The sequence below is a fragment of the Balaenoptera borealis genome (assembly GCF_965194805.1).
Source record: "Balaenoptera borealis genome assembly, chromosome: 8".
Taxonomy (NCBI): Eukaryota; Metazoa; Chordata; class Mammalia; order Artiodactyla; family Balaenopteridae; genus Balaenoptera; species Balaenoptera borealis.
Window position 1 is genome coordinate 101,184,784 of NC_138865.1, and position 21,612 is coordinate 101,206,395.

Consider the following 21,612-nt stretch of genomic DNA (forward strand, 5'->3'; position numbering starts at 1 on the left):
TGGTTATGGAAGGTCCTCTGTGGAGGTGATATGTGAGCAGAGACCTGAAGGATGAGTGAGTGAGCATCAAGAGTGGAGGAAGAGGGGTCAGACAGAGGGGGCTCCAAGGTCAAAACCCCACATGCAGGAATCAGCTTGGCATGCTCAATGAACAAAAAAACAATTACTGCTAAATTTCGGGGGGAAGAGTAATGAGAATAACAAGAAAAAAATTGAAATAAAAATATTGAAACAGGACAAAACCAGGTTTCAGTAACTACTATAAAGTTATGACAGTATTTCTCAACCTTTTTTCATTATAGCCCTACACGGAGCCTTTTTAAACATTTTTTCCCTAATCTTTCACACTTTATAAAATGTTAATACCACAGGTATGTATATGTTTCTTATTTACTATATGTTTATCTATGATTCATATATATAAATATATATATATATATATTTTTTTTAGTGTTAATTTCCTGGGGTTTTTTGTTTTTTTTGTTTTTTTGGCTGTGTTGGGTCTTCATCGCTGTGCCCAGGCTTTCTCTAGTTGCGGCAAGGGGGGGCTACTCTCAGTTGCGGTGCGCGGTCTTCACATTGTGGTGGTGTCTCTTGTAGTGGAGCACGGGCTCTAGGCATGCAGGCTTCAGTAGTTGTGGTTTGCTGGCTCTAGAGCACAGGCTCAGTAGTTGTGGCGCACGGGCTTAGTTGCTCCACAGCACGTGGGATCTTCCTGGACCAGGGCTCGAACCCGTGTCCCCTGCATTGGCAGGCGGATTCTTAACCACTGCGCCACCAGGGAAGTCCTATGATTCATATATTAAAAGAATAATATTTTTCCACCCCTCGAGAAGGAATTTTTGCCCGTTTAGCTGATTTTGCCAGGGGGTGAATTGAGAATGCTAGAGTAAATTGCTAGTTTGTTGCTAGCAAAGGAATAAACAAAGAGGTCAATGGAGCAGAGCAGAACTCAGAAACGAATCTATCTATGCATCGGAATTTGTATAAGATAGGGGTGGACTTTCAAATCAGTGGGAAATAAACTGAGTTGGGAAATAGTTATCCATAGAAATAAACTAATATTAGATCCCCACCTTGACATACAGGCAAAAATGATTGCAACTGTAATAAATTTTTAGTTAGAAAATATAATAGAAAAGAAAATAGAAAAACAGTTCTATGATCTTGGTTAGGAAAGAAATAATAAGAAAACTAGGAAAAATTTTTTTTAATTTGACTAAATAAAATCTTAAATTTTCTTTATGGCAAACGATTCAACAACCTAAGTTTGAAAGACAAGCAACAAAGTGTGAAAAAAAATTGTAACATATTTGAAAAAGTTGATGGCCCTGATACCTAAAGAACACTTACCATGAAGAAAAATACCACCAACAACACAGGAAAAGGAGCAATAAATAGAAAAAGTGATTCATAGGAAAACTGTAATAGGACAATCAATAAGCAAAGAGGTACAAATTAAACCAAAATAAAATATGCTTTTCACTTATTAGGCCCTCAAACATTAAAAAACTGGAATATCCTGCATTGGTGAAGATGTTGGAAAACAGGTGTGTGTGTAAATTGATACAGTCTTTGTGGAGAGGAATTTATGAGGCTCTTTATCTTGGTAATTCCACTCTTAAGACTTAATTCTACGGAAATATCCTGCCCAATTATGCAAAGATACAGCACATTTCATCAAACCTAAGATACCATTCTTGTAAGATGCACTATTATTTTGTTTTATTAAGAAAGAAAAAATACTGCCAAGTAAATTCTGTCATGATTATATTCTTGTCTCAGAATTATTTTATACTGGTTGAAAGAGTTTTTTTCAGACCTATAGAAACATTAAAATTTTATAATATATAATAAAAGAAAAATCAAAAAAGTGATTGAGACACTCCTAAAATTTCTCCATATTCAGTATGTAACAATTATCAATCACTTTTCAATTAAGAGATATCAGTGTATATTTCCACAACCTATGTTCTATCCTGAGTCTTGGTGAAGCAGTATTTCTTTTAAATGTTCTATTTTCTTTTTCTTGCAAGCCATTCTGATGCTGACACCTGCTTTTATACATTGCTGATCTATTTCCATGGTTTTCTACATACACAATAACTTTTTGTTTCAATGTCAAATCATTGGAAAAGTTCTGAAAAAGTTTTAGTAAGCAAAATGTTAATATGTCACTAATGTCCATAACTAAATAAAAGTAGCAACACTGCAAGTAGCTATGACCAATTTGATACATACATGAGTAATGACAATTATGTTCATGGCAGCCACCTGACTGTAAGAATTCATAGATATTAGAATGTGAAAAAATGTGCCTCTGAGTACCAGCAAAACATAATATATGTAAGTATATTAAAAGTAGCATTGTCTATAACAACAAAAATTTGAAGGGGAAAAAAAAACCCTAAATATCCTTCCATAGTGGACAAGTTAATAAATTAGTGAACCTCCACAGTGGAATACTATGCTTCCCTCAGAGAAGGAGATGGCACTATAGGAACTGATACAGAAGTATGTCCACAGAATATTGTAAAGCCAAAAATGTTTTAAATAAAATAAAAAAGCAAGATGAAAAATGGTACATATATGATTGTTTTTTCTTAAAGGACACACACACACACACATGCAAATATACATAAACATGTAATGTTACAATAATGGTGGGTCTGCAATTCCTTCTGCTCACAGAAACATCACACTGGTTAAGTTCAATTCCATCTTGGTCAGAGAGGGACTCTCACTCTAGGTCCCCTTCTCTCCATCCAAGGGTTCACAGTTTGAACCACAGGCAGGTTGAACCCATGCTGAGCTCACTGGGGAGAAAAGGATCCCCAGTAAGAATACAGCTCATCCTGAGTCCCTTCCTACCCCACTCTCTGATCCTTTGCTATGGAAAGTAAGTACATGCCCCTCATTCAAATATTCCTCCTTTGCTCCATTTTCAGTGGTCACTCTGCCTTCTCTCTCTCCTTTCCCCACCCACAGGGCTTCTAAGCTAGAAGCCTGAAGTTGAGAAACCAGACCTGCAAGAATGCCTCAGAGAAGAGAAAATTTGGCTCTTAGTTCATCAGATTTTTTTGAAACTTTGTTTCTGTTTCATTAATGTGGGCAAGCAACTCTGGGCAAAATCAGTCATTACTGTATTTCCTCAGGGCTCCCATAGTCCCCTGCAAATACCTCAAAATACATTTTATGCATTGTAATATTATGTATGTATTATTATCCATGTGTGTATCATGAGAGACCATGTCTTGTTCATCTTTGTACTCCTAGTGTCCAGGACAGTAGCGGGCACAGCATTCCTGGTTGTTTAAATGCAAACAATCAGCAATAAGGGGAAAGCTAAGCAACTGACATCATATTAACCAAATAGAATACAGGTACTCTGAATAAGACATGGTCTTAATATGTATTTAATCTAGGAGTTACACCCTATATCAATATAACAAAAATATGAGAGTATATAATAAATGTCATAAGGTAAACTTAAGTAACAGTTAACATTTGATAGATGCTTATTGTGTATCAGGTACTGTGCTGGTTCTCCATATGCATTAACCCATTTAGTCTCACAACAAATTCATGACATTATTCCCATTTTTACAGTTAAGGCAGCTTAGACACATAGAGGTTAAACAACTTGCCCAAAGGCACAGAGATGGTAAATAGCAGAACTGAGATTTGAATTTAGATAACCTGACCCCAGAGTAACTGTGCCAAACTCCTACCAATATTTCTTCCTGAAAGAGAGTATGGGAATTTAGAAAGAAGAAAACTTACCTTCAGTTGAGGGGATCATGAAAGAAGGGAATATAGAAACTGAAGAAAAGAAGAGGGGAGTGGGTTCCAGGTAGAAGAAATGGCATGAGCAGAGAGATGGAGAGGGAAAGTTAGCACTTAAGAGTTTATTACAGATTAGACTTCCAACTAGTTCAAGGATAACGGTGGCCCCTTAAATCCAAATCTCTCCACACATTCTCCAAAATATTCTTCAGATCAACTGGAAAAGCAAATAAAGCAACATAAAACCAATGCTGTCATCACCACTGGAAGACAGAGAATACTACAAACTTTAAATTACCCTTTAATGGAAAAATAAATACCAAATTCCAGCAAAGCTTTCTCTCAGTCTCCCACAAGTCATTCTAGAGACTGAGAGGGCTCTAGAAGAGCCCTGTGAAAGAGAAGAGGGAACAAAGGGCCCAATCGTGAGTTAGAGTCACTCCCAGAAAGAGAAATTCCACCTTAAGTATGAAAATACTGAAAAAGAGACCTGGTATATCAGAGTATTGACTACAAGCAAAGGATGAAAAGTCTGTGAGAATTCTATGAGACCCCTGGGAGGGAGCTGTGAAGGAGGAAAAGTTTCCACACACTAGGGAGCCCCTTCACTGCCAGGGGCGGGGGATAGGGGGAGAGGGAAGCTTTGGAGCCACAAAGGAGAGTGCAGGTAGTAGTATGAGAAAGGCGTTGCTTCTGGGAAAGAAGAGGATAAAAAGGAAGGAATAGGTGTTCTTTGGAAACTAAGTGCTGACAGGATGAACAAGTGCAGGGGAAAGACAAGATCCTACAAGTCAAAAGAGAACCCAAAATAGAAGAATACAGAATTCATTCCCACTCTCACCAAAAAAACAAAAACAAAAATATCCTTTAAAAGAAACTGCCCTTCATTCAGTGACAGAAGAAGGCACTCTTAACCTAGAAATCTTCTTGACCCTCACAAATGACCAATTCTGTCTGTGGAATTAATAAACAAAGGAGTGTTCATTTAAAAACAGAAACAGAAAACTATAATCAAAACATTTCTGCTTGTGAAAAACTCCACTTTAAAAAACAACACAAAATGGGGGGGGGGGGAAACCTGTAAGACAATAAACAAATAAATATCCTCAAACAAGCCTTTTGGAATACAAAGAAAACACCTTGAATTAGAAATTCAAACATAAGAACAGAATGAACAAAAAGCAGGAAGGAAATGAAACACAAGTGACTGAATTCAGGAAAAAAGCAAAGGAAGAGACAATATCACATCAGAAATAAAGACTAAATTTCATGGTTCCCAAAGAAGGATAGATTAGAATATAAATGTATTGAACAAATACAAGAAAACCACCAAAAAGAATAAAAATGAGATTAAAAAGGAAGTAAAAAGGATCAAAAATAAAGTGGTTGACATGGAATATAGGCAAAGATCCAACATATGTATAATTAAATTCTCTAAAGAAGAAAAACATGGAAATAGAATATTTAAAACTATAATCCAAGATAGCCTTACAAAAATAAAAAGACCTGAATATAAATACTGGAAGGACCCACCAGATACCTGAGAAAACTCACCCAGAACAATCAGCACTAAGATTTAGCTAAGTAAAACTATTAGACTTCAAAGATAAAGAAAAACTCCTCAGCATCTCCACTCAAAGAAATAAACAATTAAGATCCAAAGGCAAAAGAATTAGGCTGCACCAGACTTCTCAAAAGCTACATAAAAAAGCAACAAAAGAAGTTATTTTAAGGAAATTCAAACAAAGAAAGTGTAAATCAAGATTTTTATATCCAGCTATGCTATCTTTCAAGTATCAAGACCATACAGAAACAGTTTTAAACATCTAAGAACTCAGGGAATACTGTACTCTTGAGGAATCTACTAGAAAATGAGCTTCATCCAAGAGGTAACTGAAGAAACTTCAGTAAAAAGACTGATGGTGAGCATCTGATATATTAAACTGTAAATCTAAGACTAAAATAAAGGTGGGGCAAGATGGAAGGATAAAATATAAACAGTATATGTTCTGATAAAGTAGAAATAAGGCAACTGAAAAATTGAGAGGAGAAGGAATAAAGAAAAAGGGAAATAGAATAGACTAGTTTGAATGTTATATAGGCAATACATGGAAGTTACAGTATGCCATTTAAAAACTTATAAACCAGGAGAAGATGTACAAGATGGCAGAGGAGTAAGACATGGAGATCACCTTCCTCCCCATAAATACAACAAAAATACATCTACATGTGGAACAACTCCTTCAGAACACCTACTGAATGCTGGCAGAAGACCTCAGACTTCCCAAAAGGCAAGAAAAGCCCCACGTACCTGGGTAGGGCAAAAGAAAAAACACAGACAAAAGAATAGGGATGGGACCCCTACCTCTGGGAAGGAGCTGTGAAGGAGGAAATGTTTCCACACACTAGGGAGCCCCTTCACTGGTGGGGAGGGGGGGTGGGGGGGAGGGAAGCTTTGGAGCCACGAAGGAGAGTGCAGCAACAGGGGTGCAGAGGGCAAAGTGAAGAGATTCCCACACAGAGGATCGGTGTCGCCCAGCACTCACCAACCTGAGAGGCTTGTCTGCTCACCAGCCAGGGCAGGTGGGGGCTGGGAGCTGAGGCTCGGGCTTCAGAGGTCAGACCCCAGGGAGAGGGCTGGGGTTGGCTGCGTGAACACAGCCTGAAGGGAGCTAGTGAGCCACAGCTAGCCGGGAGGGAGTCCAGGAAAAAGTCTAGACCTGCCAGAGTGGCAAGAGACCATTGTTTCGGGGTGTGCGAAGAGAAGGGATTCCTTCCCAGAGTGCCCACAGAAGGCAGAGCACTGTCTAAACGAGCTCCAGAGACAGGCATGAGCCACAGACATCAGCTTGGACCCCAGAGATGGCATGAACTGCTAAGGCTGCTGCCGCCACCACCAAGAATCCTGAGTGCAAGTGCAGGTCACTACCCACCCCACCCCCCCCAGGATCCTGTGCAGCACGCCACTGCCAGGGTCCCGTGACCCAGGGACAATTTCCCCGGGAGAACACACGGCACGCCTCAGACTGTTGCAACATCACGCTGGCCTCTGCCACCTCAGGCTCACCCCACATTCCAATTATGACTACCATACCCCTCCCTCCCCCTGGCCTGAGTGAGCAAGAGAGCCCTAATCAGCTGCTGCTTTAACCCCCTCCTGTCTGGGTGGGTAACAGACTCCTGAGGGTGGCCTACATGCAGATGTGGGGCCAAAACCAAAGCTGAACCCCAGAAGCTGTGCGAACAAAGAAGAGAAAGGGAAATTTCTCCGTGCAGCCTCAGGAGCAGCAGATTAAATCCCCACAATCAACTTGATAAACCCTGCATCTGAAAAATACCTGAATAGACAATGAATGTTCCCAAAATTGAGGTGGTGGACATTGGGAGCAACTGTAGACTTGGGGTTTGCTTTCTGCATCTAATTTGTTTCTGGTTTTATGTTTATCTTAGTTTAGTATTTAGTACTTATTGGTGGATTTGTTTATTGGTTTGGTTGCTCTCTTCCTTTTTATATATATGTATATTTTTTTAATCCTTTTTCTCTTTTTCTGAGTGTGTATGTGTATGCTTCTTTGTGTGATTTTGTCTGTATAGCTTTGCTTTTACCATTTGTCCTAGAGTTCTGTCTGTTTGTTTTTTTCTTCCTTTTCTTCTGAGCCATGGGGCTGGCAGGGTCTTGGTGCTCTGGCCAGGTGTCGGGCCTGAGCCTCCAAGGTGGGAGGGCTGAGTCCAGGATATTGGACCACAAGAAACCTCCCCACCCCATGTACTATCAATCAGCAAGAGCTCTGCCAGAGATCTTCATCTCAGCACTAAGACCCAGCCCCACCCAAAGGCCAGCAAGCTCCAGTGCTGGATACCCCATGCCAAACAACTAGCAAGACAGGAACACAACCCCACACATTAGCAGAGAGGCTGCCTAAAGTCATACTGAGTTCAAAGACACTCCAAAACACACCACCGGACGCAGCCCTGCCCACCAGAAGGACAAGATCCAGCCCCACCCAACAGAACACAGGCACCAGCCCCCTCCACCAGGAAGCCTGCACAAGCCACTGAACCAACCTCACCCACTGGGGGCAGACAACAAAAATAATGGGAACTACGAACCTGCAGCCTGCAAAAAGGAGAAGCCAAACACAGTAAGTTAAACAAAATGAGAAAACGGAGAAATATGCAGCCGATGAAGGAGCAAGGTAAAAACCAACCAGACCAAACAAATGAAGAGGAAATAGGCAGTCTACTTGCAAAAGAATTTAGAGTAATGATAGTAAAGATGATCCAAAATCTTGGAAACAGAATGGAGAAAATACAAGAAACGTTTGAAAAGGACCTAGAAGAACTAAAGAGCAAACAAACAATGATGAACAACACAATAAATGAAATTTAAAATACTCTAGAAGGAATGAATAGCAGAATAACTGAGGCAGAAGAATGGATAAGTGACCTGGAAGATAAAATAGTGGAAAAAAACTGCTGCAGAGCAGAATAAAGAAAAAAGAATGAAAAGAATTGAGGACAGTCTCAGAGACCTCTGGGACAATATTAAATGGACCAACATTCGAATTATAGGGGTCCAAGAAGAAAAAGAGAAAAAGAAAGGGTCTGAGAAAATATTTGAAGAGACTGTAGTTGAAAACTTCCCTAACATGGGAAAGGAAATAGTCAATCAAGTCCAGGAAGCGCAGGAAGTCCCATACAGGATAAATCCAAGGAGAAGCACACCAAGACACAAATTTATCAAACTATCAAAAATTAAATTCAAAGAAAAAATATTAAAAGCAGCAAGGGAAAAGCAACAAATTATATACAAGGGAAACCCCATAATGTTAACAGCTGATCTTTCAGCAGAAACTCTGTAAGCCAGAAGGGAGTGGCAGGACATATTTAAAGTGATGAAAGGGAAAAACCTACAACCAAGATTACTCTACCCAGCAAGGATCTCATTCAAATTTGACAGAGAAGTTAAAACCTTTACAGACAAGCAAAAGTTAAGAGAATTCAGTATCACCAAACCATTTACAACAAATGTTAAAGGAACTTCTCTAGGTAGGAAACACAAGAGAAAGAAAAGACCTACAATAACAAACCCAAAACAATTAAGAAAATGTTGGTAGGAACATACATATCAATAATTACCTTAAATGTAAATAGATTAAATGCTGCAACCAAAAGACACAGACTGGCTAAATGGATACTAAAACAAGACCTGTATATATGTTGTCTACAAGAGACCCACTTCAGACCTAGGGACACACACAGACTGAAAGTGAGGGGATGGAAAAAGATATTCCATGCAAATGGAAATCAGAAGAAAGCTGGAGTAGCAATACTCATATCAGACACAATGGACTTTAAAATAAAGACTATTACAAGAGACAAAGAAGGACACTACATAATGATCAAGGGATCAATCCAAGAAGACAATATAACAATGGTAAATATTTATGCACCCAACACAGGAGCACCTCAATACATAAGGCAAATGCTAACAGCCATAAAAGGGGAAATCAACAGTAACAAAATAATAGTAGGGGACTTTATAACACCCCACTTTCACCAATGGACAGAGCACCCAAAATGAAAATAAATAAGGAAACACAAGCTTTAAAAGACACAGTAGACCAGATAGACTTAATTGATATTTTTGGACATTCCATCTAAAAACAATAGAATACACTTTCTTCTCAAGTGCTCATGGAACATTCTCCAGGATAGATCATATCTTGGGTCACAAATCAAGCCTTGTTAAATTTAAGAAAATTGAAATTGTATCAAGTATCTTTTCCACCCACAACACTATGAGACTAGATATCAATTACATGAAAAAAACTGTAAAAAATACAAACACATGGAGGCTAAACAATACGCTACTCAATAACCAAGAGATCACTGAAGAAATCGAAGAGGAAATAAAAAAATACCTAGAAACAAATGACAATGAAAACACGACGACCCACAACCCTACCTCAAGAAACAAGAGAAATCTCAAATAAACAACCTAAACTTACACCTAAAGCAATTATAGAAAGAAGAAAAACAACAACAAAAAAAACCCCAAGTTAGCAGAAGGAAAGAAATTATAAAGATCAGATCAGAAATAAATGAAAAAGAAATGAATGAAACAATACCAAAGATCAATAAAACTAAAAGCAAGTTCTTTGAGAAGATAAACAAAATTGATAAACCATTAGCCAGACTCATCACAAAAAAACGGGAGACGACTCAAATCAACAGAATTAGAAATGAAAAAGAAGTAACAACTGACACTACAGAAATACAAAGGATCATGAGAGACTACTACAATCAACCCTATGCCAATAAAATGGACAATTCGGAGGAAACTGACAAATTCTTAGAAAAGTACAACCTTCCAAGATGGAACCAGGAAGAAATAGACAATATGAACAGACCAATCACAAGCACTGAAATTGAAACTGTGATTAAAAATCTTCCAATAAACAAAAGTCCAGGACCAGATGGCTTCACAGGTGAATTCTATCAAACATTTAGAGAAGCACTAACACCTATATTTCTCAAACTCTTCCAAAATATAGCAGACGGAGGAACACTCCCAAACACATTCTACAAGGCCACCATCACCCTGATACCAAAACCAAACAAAGATGTCACAAAAAAAGAAAACTACAGACCAATATCGCTGCTGAACATAGATGCAAAAATCCTCAACAAAATACTAGCAAACAGAATCCAACAGCACATTAAAAGGATCATACACCATGATCAAGTGGGGTTATCCCAGGAATGCAAGGATTCTCCAATATATGCAAATCAATCAATGTGATAAACCACATTAACAAACTGAAGGATTAAAAACTATATAATAATCTCAATAGATGTAGAAAAAGCTTTTGACAAAATTCAACACCCATTTATGATAAAAAGTCTCCAGAAAGTGGACATAAGGGAACCTACCTCAACATAATAAAGGCCAAATATGACCATCCCACAGCAAACATCATTCTCAATGATGAAAAACTGAAACACTTCCTCTAAGATCAGGAAGAAGACAAGGTTGCCCAATCTCACCGCTATTATTCAACATAGTTTTGAAAGTTTTAGCCACAGCAATCAGAGAAGAAAAAGAAATAAAAGGAATCCAAATTGGAAAAGATGAAGTAAAACTGTCACTGTTTGCAGATGACATGATACTATACATAGAGAATCCTAAACATGTTACCAGAAAACTACTAGAGCTAATCAATGAATTTGGTAAAGTAGCAGGATACAAAATTCATGCACAGAAATCTCTTGCATTCCTATACACTAACGATGAAAACTCTGAAAGAGAAATTAAGGAAACACTCCCATTTACCATTGCAACAAAAAGAATAAAATACCTAGGAATAAACCTACCTGAGGAGACAAAAGACCTGTATGCAGAAAACTATAAGACACTGATGAAAGAAATTAAAGATGATACAAACAGATGGAGAGATATACCATGTTCTTGGATTGGAAGAATCAACACTGTGAAAATGAGTATACTACCCAAAGCAGTCTACAGATTGAATGCAATCCCTATCAAGCTACCAATGGCATTTTTCACAGAACCAGAACAAAAAATTTTACAATTTGTATGGAGAAACAAAAGACCCCGAATAGCCCATCTTGAGAGAAAAAAACGGAGCTAGAGGAATCAGACTCCCTGACTTCAGACTATACTACAAAGCTATAGTAATCAAGACAATATGGTACTGGCACAAAAACAGAAATATAGATCAATGGAACAGGATAGAAAGCCCAGAGATAAACCCATGCACCTATGGTCACCTAATCTATGACAAAGGAGGCAAGGATATACAATGGAGAAAAGACAGCCTCTTCAATGAGTGGTGCTGGGAAAACTGGACAGATACATGTAAAAGAATGAAATTAGAACACTCCCTAACACCATACACAAAAATTAACTCAAAATGGGTTAAAGACCTAAATGTAAGACTGGACATTATAAAACTCTTAGAGGAAAACAGAGGAAGAACACTCTTTGACATAAATCACAGCAAGATCTTTTTTGATCCACCTCCTAGAGTAATGGAAATAAAAACAAAAATAAACAAATGGGACCTAATGAAACTTAAAAGCTTTTGCACAGCAAAGGAAACTATAAACAAGACGAAAAGACAACCCTCAGAATGGGAGAAAGTATTTGCAAACAAATCAACGGACAAAGGATTTATCTCCAAAATATATTATCAGCTCATGCAGTTCAATATCAAAAAAACAAACAACCCAATCAAAAATTGGGCAGAAGACCTAAATAGACATTTCTCCAAAGAAGACATACAGATGGCCACGAGGCACATGAAAAGCTGCTCAACATCACTAATTATTAGAGAAATGCAAATCAAAACCACAATGAGGTATCACCTCACACCGGTTAGAATGGGCATCATCAGAAAATCTACAAACAATAAATTCTGGAGAGGGTGCGGGGAAGAGGGAACCCTCTTGCACTGTTGGTGGGAACGTAAATTGATACAGCCACTATGGAGAACAGTATGGAGGTTCTGTAAAAAACTAAAAATAGAATTACCATATGACCCAGCAATCCCACTACTGGGCATATACCCTGAGAAAACCATAATTCAAAAAGACACATGCACCCCAATGTTCACTGCAGCACTATTTACAATAGCTAGGTCATGGAAGCAACCTAAATGTCCATTGACAGACGAATGGATAAAGAAGATGTGGTACATATATACAATGGAATATTACTCAGCCATAAAAAGGAACGAAATTGGGTCATTTGTAGAGACATGGATGGACCTAGAGACTGTCACACAGAGTGAAGTAAGTCAGAAAGAGAAAAACAAATATCGTATATTAACACGTATATGTGGAATCTAGAGAAATGGTACAGATGAACTGGTTTGCAAGGCAGAAATAGAGACACAGATGTAGAGAACAAACGTATGGACCCAAGGGGGGAAAGCGGGGTGGGGGTTGTGGTGGTGGTGGGATGAATTGGGAGAGTGGGATTGACATATATACGCTAATATGTATAAAATAGATAACTAATAGGAACCTGCTGTATAGCACAGGGAACTGCACTTCGCTGTACAGTAGAAACTAACACAACATTGCAAAACAACTATACCCCAATAAAGATTTTTTTGAAAAAGAAATTATATCAAATTAAAAAGTCACGGGGCTTCCCTGGTGGCGCAGTGGTTGACAATCTGCCTGCCAATGTAGGGGACACGGGTTTGAGCCCTGGTCTGGGAAGATCCCACATACTGCGGAGCAACTAGGCCCATGAGCCACAACTACTGAGCCTGCGCGTCTGGAGCCTGTGCTCCGCAGCAAGAGAGGCCGCGATAGTGAGAGTCCTGCGCACCGCGATGAAGAGTGGCCCCCGCTCGCCGCAACTAGAGAAAGCCCTCGCACAGAAACGAAGACCCAACACAGCCAAAAATAAATAAATAAACAAATAAAATTAATCACACCTGCAAAGTCCCTTTAAAAAAAAAAATTAAAAAGTCACAAGGAAATGAAATGAAAAAGAACATCTTGTAGTTAGCTTTCCTTCTCATTGTATTACTGGATAGAGTAGACTCAGAAGCAAGCGGTCTTTGATTTCAGCTGAGAAGATAGTCTTGGAGCCTCTTTGTCTGTACACATGATTAGAATATCGTGGCCCTGAAAGGAATGAGATGAACCCATTGCTTCTAGAGCCATTTAAAACCCATTTAGTGATGGGCTCCAATTCCAAATAACTTATTCATCTTTATATACCACATGGGTATGGTTCTACCTAGCTCGATCTTACAATGTCATTATCTTATCTTATAAAGAACAACCGTTTACTCTTCCCAGTTTTGGCATGTTACAGATGATTGGATATTCCATACAAAATATATGCCAATTTCTGGCTTGGCCAACTGCAAGTATGAGTTTCTCAGGCTGATGGTTTATAAGAGAAGCAGGCTGCCTTCAGACATAACTTTTCCACTACAGAATACTGTTACAATATTTATCATTTTGTGGGAAAATATCAGAAACAATGTTTAAATATTTAGTCTTTATTATCTTTTGTTTGGACTTCCATTCTGTGAACAGGAATCAGTTATGCGGAAAGTTTTATAAGGTCCCTGTAGATCTCAAATTATGCATGCTGTTAGAAAACCTGCCATCATAAGCCACCTCATCAGTTAGGCGTTCTACCAGGGAATAGAGGAAAAAAGTGGTCTGTCCCTTCTTTAGATTTTTTTTTAATTTACCAACACTATTTTAGAAGTAACTAAATGCATGCAGTCCTCTGCTAAAGAGAACAGAAAAACCAGTATTCTCTTGATCATAAATGATATGGTTTTAAAACCTCTAATTAGGAGCAACCTAAATAGACAGTTGGTTTTGCAGGGTAAATATCATTGGAAAGAATGGCTACAAGTCAACTATTTTGAAAGCAAAGTTACTATTTTTATAACCCCTCTATAGCTCTATAAATAGTGGTATCATTTTATTATCCTTTAGTTGTCCTTGATGTACATTTCAATTTGTCTTAGAAGGATATAACATAGTTTAAAGTTGGGAGTTTGACTGTTATTTTGTTGAAATTTTTCTTAAGACAAGTTTGGTATCTAGTTACAACTACCATGAGATTTTCAAGCTAAAAGTATGTGGTCACATTATATGGAGAGGAACTGGGATTCAACCATGGAGAAGCAGATTCATACAATTCCCTTAGCTCAGCTCCCTAGGCTCGGCTCCACCTACTAACCGAGGTGGCCAGCCTTCTTTTCAGGCACAGATTCTTGTTATTCAACTAGCAACACAGACCAACTGCTCCCTTGGTACGGATGGAAGAGGATTTGTCTGAAGCACAATGGCCCCATCATTTATCAAATCTGAGTTGAGAGAAACAATATTTAGGAAACATTGCCTGAAAAACATGGACTCCAGTCATTCCTCCAAATAATCTAAAATAACCTAATCCTACCCCTGAATCAAGCCAGGTCAGCAGAGCACAGGCATTTCTAAGGAATCTTTCCTTGTCCACCCCACAATGAATTGTGCTTTCCTCAAATATAATGAGCCATGTTGAGGGATGATGTAAGAAACAGCATCATAAAATCCTCATAAAATGCTGCTCATACATGGAACTATTTATGAAACCCCCCAGAATCAGAAATTCCTATCTGATCGTGGTGTTGAAAATAATTGTACTTCTCCCAAAAAACACTGCTTTGTTGTAACCTTATGGATAATATAACGGCTCCCTTTCTGACTGGATGGGTTGAAAACTTAAACCTAAACGTGTGAGCCACTAATGAACAAGTAAATAGGTTATAAGGATACGAACTATTCTTAGCTTTATCCGACATCTTTTTTTATGTCCCTGACTTTGTTTTCATTCTTCTTTAGGTTACCTATTTAACTTATTTTCTTTTATTTTATATACCTATGCAGGTCACTTAAAGTCCTTCCTAGAAAAAAGATGGGATATAAATTTAAAATTTTGTTTAAAAAAATTCTATATTTAATATTAATGTAATATCACAAAGGAAAAGATCAATAGATTGGACTGCTTAGAAATCTAAAAACATTACATGTCAAAAACACCATAAAGAGAATTAAAAGAAATGATAAAACAGGAGAAATATTTGACACAAATATTAAACTCTTACTATATGAATAAGTTGTATATATCAATAAGAACACAAAATTGAATAGATGAATAAAATAATGATGGTAAATAGATCAGTCAAGAAATTTGGATGTTGAAATAAATGAATTTGAAGGAACTTAAAATTGCTTTCCTAACATAGACTCCTAGAACTAGAATGGACCTTTCCTGATCAACCCTCTAACATTACAGAGGTCATGTGTGTTCAAGGCTGCTATTTACCTGTCTTCCCATTTTTATAAAGGAAAGGACAATTTTGGCCTCTCTCCACTCCCTACTCACTAATCCTCAAGGAATGAACAGTAAATATGTAATCTGACAGGTAAGAAGGAGACTACTATTCCTTGGGTCACATTTCCTAGTGGATGGAGTTCATACATTACAGGTCACTGCCCAAAAAAGATGCAGATTTTTGCTCTCTGGGACCTGCCTGCGCTTAGGCACAAGGGGCATGTGTATCTCCAGTCTCCAAGAGGTAAGTAACCGGTCTTTGCCCACTCCCTCTCCTCAGATCTTCAGCCTAAGTCTGTGTGGGTAAGCCAGGCAAGGTCCCCGTGAAGATCCAACTGCCCATACTTCCATGGGGAGAGGCAGTAGAAAACCCCATTTGGCCATTTCTAAGCCTCATTCTCCAATATAACTTTTAGTACTAGAAACTGTGTTAGGGGTAGTTCCTGGGAACTTGCTCAGGCAATAAAGCTGATATTTCCCTTCTCATTTGTCAGCCTGCAGGAAGGAGGGGTAAGATTCAGTCTCTCTCCCCTGCAACATGTGAATACACTGACTGGGACTCTGAGTTTATATAAAGAGAGGAGCCGCCACCGGGGAGCAAAGCACCATCAGGGAAGATGGAGGCTCTCGGTCTCTATAGCTGGAACTGCAAGAATAGATGAGGTAGATATTCGATTACCAGGAAAACTTCACAAATCAGGCAAAACACACAGGTTTCTTAGGCATGAGCACTTGGAATTATTTTGGTTATCACTTTTTTTTTTTTTTTTTTTTTTTGGTCTTTCTCTTTATCGGGTCTTTTCTTTCAAGTGAGGGCTTTAAATTGCCCAGAAGTAGCTAAGGTCTATGTGGTTAGAGCAGTGCTGCTCAAATTATGGTCTGGCAGCATCAGCAAGGCCTGGGACTTGCTAGAAATGAAAATCTGGGGTCTTCACTCCAGGCCTGCTGAATCTGAACCTCTAGCATGGAGCCCAAGGACCTGTGCTTTAATAAGCTCTCCAGTTGATTCTTTGTTCGCTAACGTTTGAGAAGCACAAAGAGAGCATTAGTGGAAGATTTTGATAGATTTTAGAAAGCATTTGGGGGAGCCTGACATTAGCAGACAACAGGAGATTAGCTGCCCAAAACTCTGTCCCTCTTTATCTTGTTCAGAAGAGAGAGATCTGAGAAAGACTGAATCCATGGTTGGTCTACAGGCTCAGGAGTCACCCCAACACCACAGGCTCTCAAATTGCTCTGGATTGTTTTACAGAGCCCCAGACTGGGGATTCTACACCAGGGATTCTTCTTGGGTGGAGAGGATAAAATCCAGTGGGATTTTACAAACTCAAGTGCTGGGAAGGAGTCATAAAAGATGTAGGCCTAGAACCCTCTGAGATTTGCCCAGCCTCTGAAAAAGGAATGAAATCAGTTTACAAAACAGGTTTTGATCTTGCAAATGGGACAAGATTAGGAGAGAATGGAATAAAGTGAAGGAAAGCACACCAAGGAGGAGAAGAAAATTTGAAATCATATTAGCCCAGCTAGAAAACTATGACAAGGAAAAGGAGCTATATCTAAACGTAACTGTTCTAAAGAGATTAGAAAAGTAGAAATATTTACTAAGTCAGGGAAATGGCTGAAAATCATCAAAGAGAAGAATAAAGGGACTATTTTGGAGAACAAACTAAAATGACCCCCCTAAAAGGGTACCCAGAGTCAGGTATTATTCTATCAAAAAGGATCCTCTTACAGTTTTAAATAGGGAACCCAGAGTAGGCATTAATGGAGAACTCTTTAATAACTGGAGTTGTGGTGCTATGTAGTTACAGAAAACGTGGACATATTTAAAAAGAGAAATACTAGAAGGATCAGTGTAGAATTCTTCAGGTATCATTAAATGAATTCCAAGGTGGCATTGTCCTTACAGATGAAAGAGAGGGTATAGCCCAGGCTATAAGGAAGCCTGCCTGGGAAATGCAAGGATTTAGAACTTGAAAAGAAGGAACAGAAAAGCAGAGAAATATTAAGGAGGATCCAGGGAGCATGACCCTTGATCAGGGCTGAGGTTATAGGCTGAACTGAATAAAAATAAATACCTCCTAATAAAAGGGAAAGGTGGGAAGAATTTACCTGAACACTGGGTGAACGTGGCACCATTCTTGCTCTATAGAGACCTCACAGGCAGAATCGAAAGTAATATGTTAGGAGAACAAAAATGTAAGTATGAAAACAAAAAGCAAATATAGAGAAGGAAAGTCCTAAGACCAAGCAAATGTATTAGCCAGGCCTGGGGAGGAAGAAGGAACAGAAACAGCTGGCATGGAAGGTTGAAAGCTTACTACTCAGCTGGCCTGCCGGAGCAGTAGGAATACTTAGAAGGACCTGGAACACTGGACGATTATCTCTCCCGATGCAGAAAAGGAAATGGTGGCAGGAAAAATGCTTCAGTTCCCATCAAAGAAGCACAGGCAGTTCAAGTCTCAGAAATTCAGTTCTAAGGAAAGGTGGGGCTTGGGTGAAAAACCACTAAAACTAAGGGACTTCCTAGACCTCATTAGACCAGTGAAAACACAGGTTCCAGAAACTCAACAGCAGCTCAAGGATTAGCTGAGGGTAATACTCCAGGGAAGACAAGGGAAACCTCCTAACCAGGAAGCAGGACTCAGAAGCAAGGCATTCAATAATAGGAAGCCACGTTGCTCAGAATTAAAACAATACTTAGGATCTTTCTGGAGATAGAGAAATTCCGAGAAAACAGCAGGAAACTGGGAGTGTGAAGGAGGCAGGCATGCAAGACAATGCACTTCTTTTTTTTTTTTTTTTTTTAGTTAAATATGAGTTTATTGCAGTACTTTTCTCCTCATTTGGCATGTTCCCTCCTTCTTTTTTGTTGTTGTGGTATAATTAATTTACAATGTTGTGTCAGTTTCAAGTGTACGATTCAGGTATACAATTTTACATATATATCTGTTCTTTTTCAGATTCTTTCCCATTATAGGTTATTACAAGATATTGAGTATAGTTCCCTGTGCTATACAGTAGGTCCTTGTTGTTTACCTACCTTATATACAGTAGTGTGTATAGGTTAATCCCAAACTCCTAATTTATCTCTCCCCCTGCCCTCCCGCTATCCACCCCCCAGCAACCGTAAGTTTGTTTTCCATGTCTGTGAGTCCATTTCTGTTTAAGACAGTGCATTTCACTTGAAGAGTTTCCTACTATAAATATGGGATGTCCTGCTCACAAAGAAAGGAGGCTCTTTCACTACACAGATCAAGATCTTCAGCAATGGTGGAGGGTAGGTAGAAAAAGGGCTCAAAGGAGACATGAAAATAAAAGGTTCTAAATACTTGGGATAGACACCAAGAAAGACCTGGAACCACCATTGGCAAAGTTCCAAAATTTTCAAAAAGCATAAATTTCTTTCCCCCACAACAGATGGGAAGCCTGGTGTCAGACTGAATCCAATAACCTCAAGAGAAGAGATTTCCCAAATTAAGTTGAAATTCACAGGGGGTGGTCTTCAGACAGCTGAGTAACCTATAGAGGCTGTCACATCACATGCTACATTATATGCACTACTGATAATCTGGGGTCCACATTGCAAAGGATGAGGTAACGATAGTCTCACTTTCTGAACTTGACACCATGGCCCCCTCGTTATACTCAAGCTAGAGACCTCATCTCCCACCACTTTCTCCAGCTCACTCTGCTCCAGCCACGCTGGCTCCCTTGATGTTCCCAGAACATGCCAAGGACATGCCTGTCATTTGGTGTTCCCCCCCACTTCCTTCAGACCTGTGCTTACGTGTCTCTTTATAATAGAGGCCTTCCCTGACCATCAATTGCCACTCCCTTTGCCAAGCTTTATTCTTCATCTTACCACTTAGCCCCACCTAACATCTGATGTATTTCCTTACTTGTTTATCTGTCTCCTCTCCAACCTCCTGACTCCAACCCCATGACAACTGAGTCTGTTTTATTGCTGCTACATTGTCAGCTATCAGAACCTGCCTGACACACAGTAGATAAGAAATGAACATTTATTAAACGAATGCATTTACACACCCATTACATTTGAAGTTTTTGCTCACGGTCCAAGGTTGAAAAAAGCAAGGTGGGTCTAGACTGACTTATGCACTAGGTTCTAGGAACAAAATTTTCCTTTTTTTCTTTTTAAGCACTAAATATTTAGTAAAAAGCAGTAGATGTACTGATTAAAAATGAGGGCCCTGGAGCCAGAATGCCTGTATTCAAATCCCAGTTGTACATCTCACTAAGTGCGTGATCTTGGGCAAGTTGCTTACCTTCTCTGTGCCTCATGATCTTTAATCTGTAAAATGGGAATAAAATAATGCCGTCCTCAAAAGGTTGGGTAGGTTTGGGTTGACCGAAGGATAGCACTTTGAAAAATGCCTGGACATCTTCAGTGCTCAATAAACAAAGCTAGTATTGTCATCATCATTATTATGTACTAGGAACCGTTCTAAACATTTTACTTGCATTACGTCACGTACGAATCACTCAGAAGGTAACTGAGGCCCAGGTGCAAGAAGAACGTATCTAAGCCATTGGCTTTTCTTTTTTAATTGAGATGAAATTCACACAACATAAAATTAACCACTTTAAAGTATACAATTCAGTGATATTTAGTACATTCACAGTGTTGTATAACTATCACATAACTTTGCTTTTCTAAGTTTTGTATCTCTGGGACTCATGCTGAGAAATGGGACAATGAAACTTGGAATAAGATTAATTCAACTTTGGAGGTACCTAAGAAGTAACATCTACTACAAAAAAAAAGATTTATAGGATGTAACAGCTAGAACACACTCTCTGTCTCAGGGAGGCCACTCTAACAGAGGCTTAGTAGAGAAGGCACTGGGGAGGAAAGAACCTGGGACTTGAGTGCCTTTACACGTTAATTTACAAGGAAAAGTGGGTGTTATTTTTAGACTTTAATTTCTCTGAGGATTTAATAATTGGAGGAAATGCATATTCAAATTGTGAGCATTATTCTGTAGCCAGAAATGTATGTGGGGGCTAGGTTTATGCTGTCAGGAGGTCTTCATTGTGCAACCTCTGCTGATAAAAGGCACAATCTGAGATGAAAAATACAATAAAGAGTGAATTTTCAGCCTCCGGTACTGCATGGCCCTCATTTGTGTCTACTGCATTTCAGAGCCTTCCAAGTACAAAGACCAATGTGCCCACTACTGACCCATAAAGATCAGTTGGTGAACAGGATAAAGGCCTCAGGAAGGTAGGAGCGAGACCTATCTTATTCTACTATTTTCTTTCAATGGTTGCCCATAAATTTGTCCGTTAAACCCAACTGATGAGGGACTTCCCTGGTGGCACAATGGTTAAGACGCCGCGTTCCCAATGCAGGGGGCCCAGGTTCCATCCCTGGTCAGGGAGCTAGATCCCACATGCATGTGGCAACTAAGGAGCCCGCGAGCCACAACTAAGACCCAGCACAACCAAATAAATAAATAAATATTTTTTTAAAAAAAGCAACCCAACTGATGAAAGAACAAAAGAAATGGTAGAGACTTCTGCATCCCTCTCCGCTAGGGAGGGCTGTGGAGTTGACACAGCCGCCTCTATTTGGCTTCCTTGCAAGCAACAGGAGAAGGAGCCTGACCTGCTTTAGGCCACTGTTCTCTGTGTCGGGTTAATGTACTCGTACAGCGCCGTCAGGAGGCCTCCTTGTCCTACCCATGTTCAACACACTGCAGCTCACGTTTCTGATCTCCTGGAAGTTAGTTCTAGTTGCCCATAATGACTACCCTTAGAGTCCAGCTGTCTTAAATTTGAGGTGAGAGATAGGAAGCCTTACAGTATTCTCAATCCATCACTCCTAGGAATTCCTGAGTAAAGCAGTCCACTCCTGGTCTGTACCGTCTCTGAGCCAGAACCCAAGTGGGAAAGGGGAGAGGTGGTAAGATTCAGGG

At 39.2% G+C, this 21,612-nt stretch overlaps 1 protein-coding gene across 25 annotated transcripts in view; it reads right to left on the minus strand.

The window, feature by feature from the left end:
• The window catches only part of SUSD1 (sushi domain containing 1), a 161,823-nt gene that overhangs the window by 70,578 nt on the left and 69,633 nt on the right, over positions 1–21,612 (minus strand). The gene's annotated exons all lie outside the window — the stretch shown is intronic.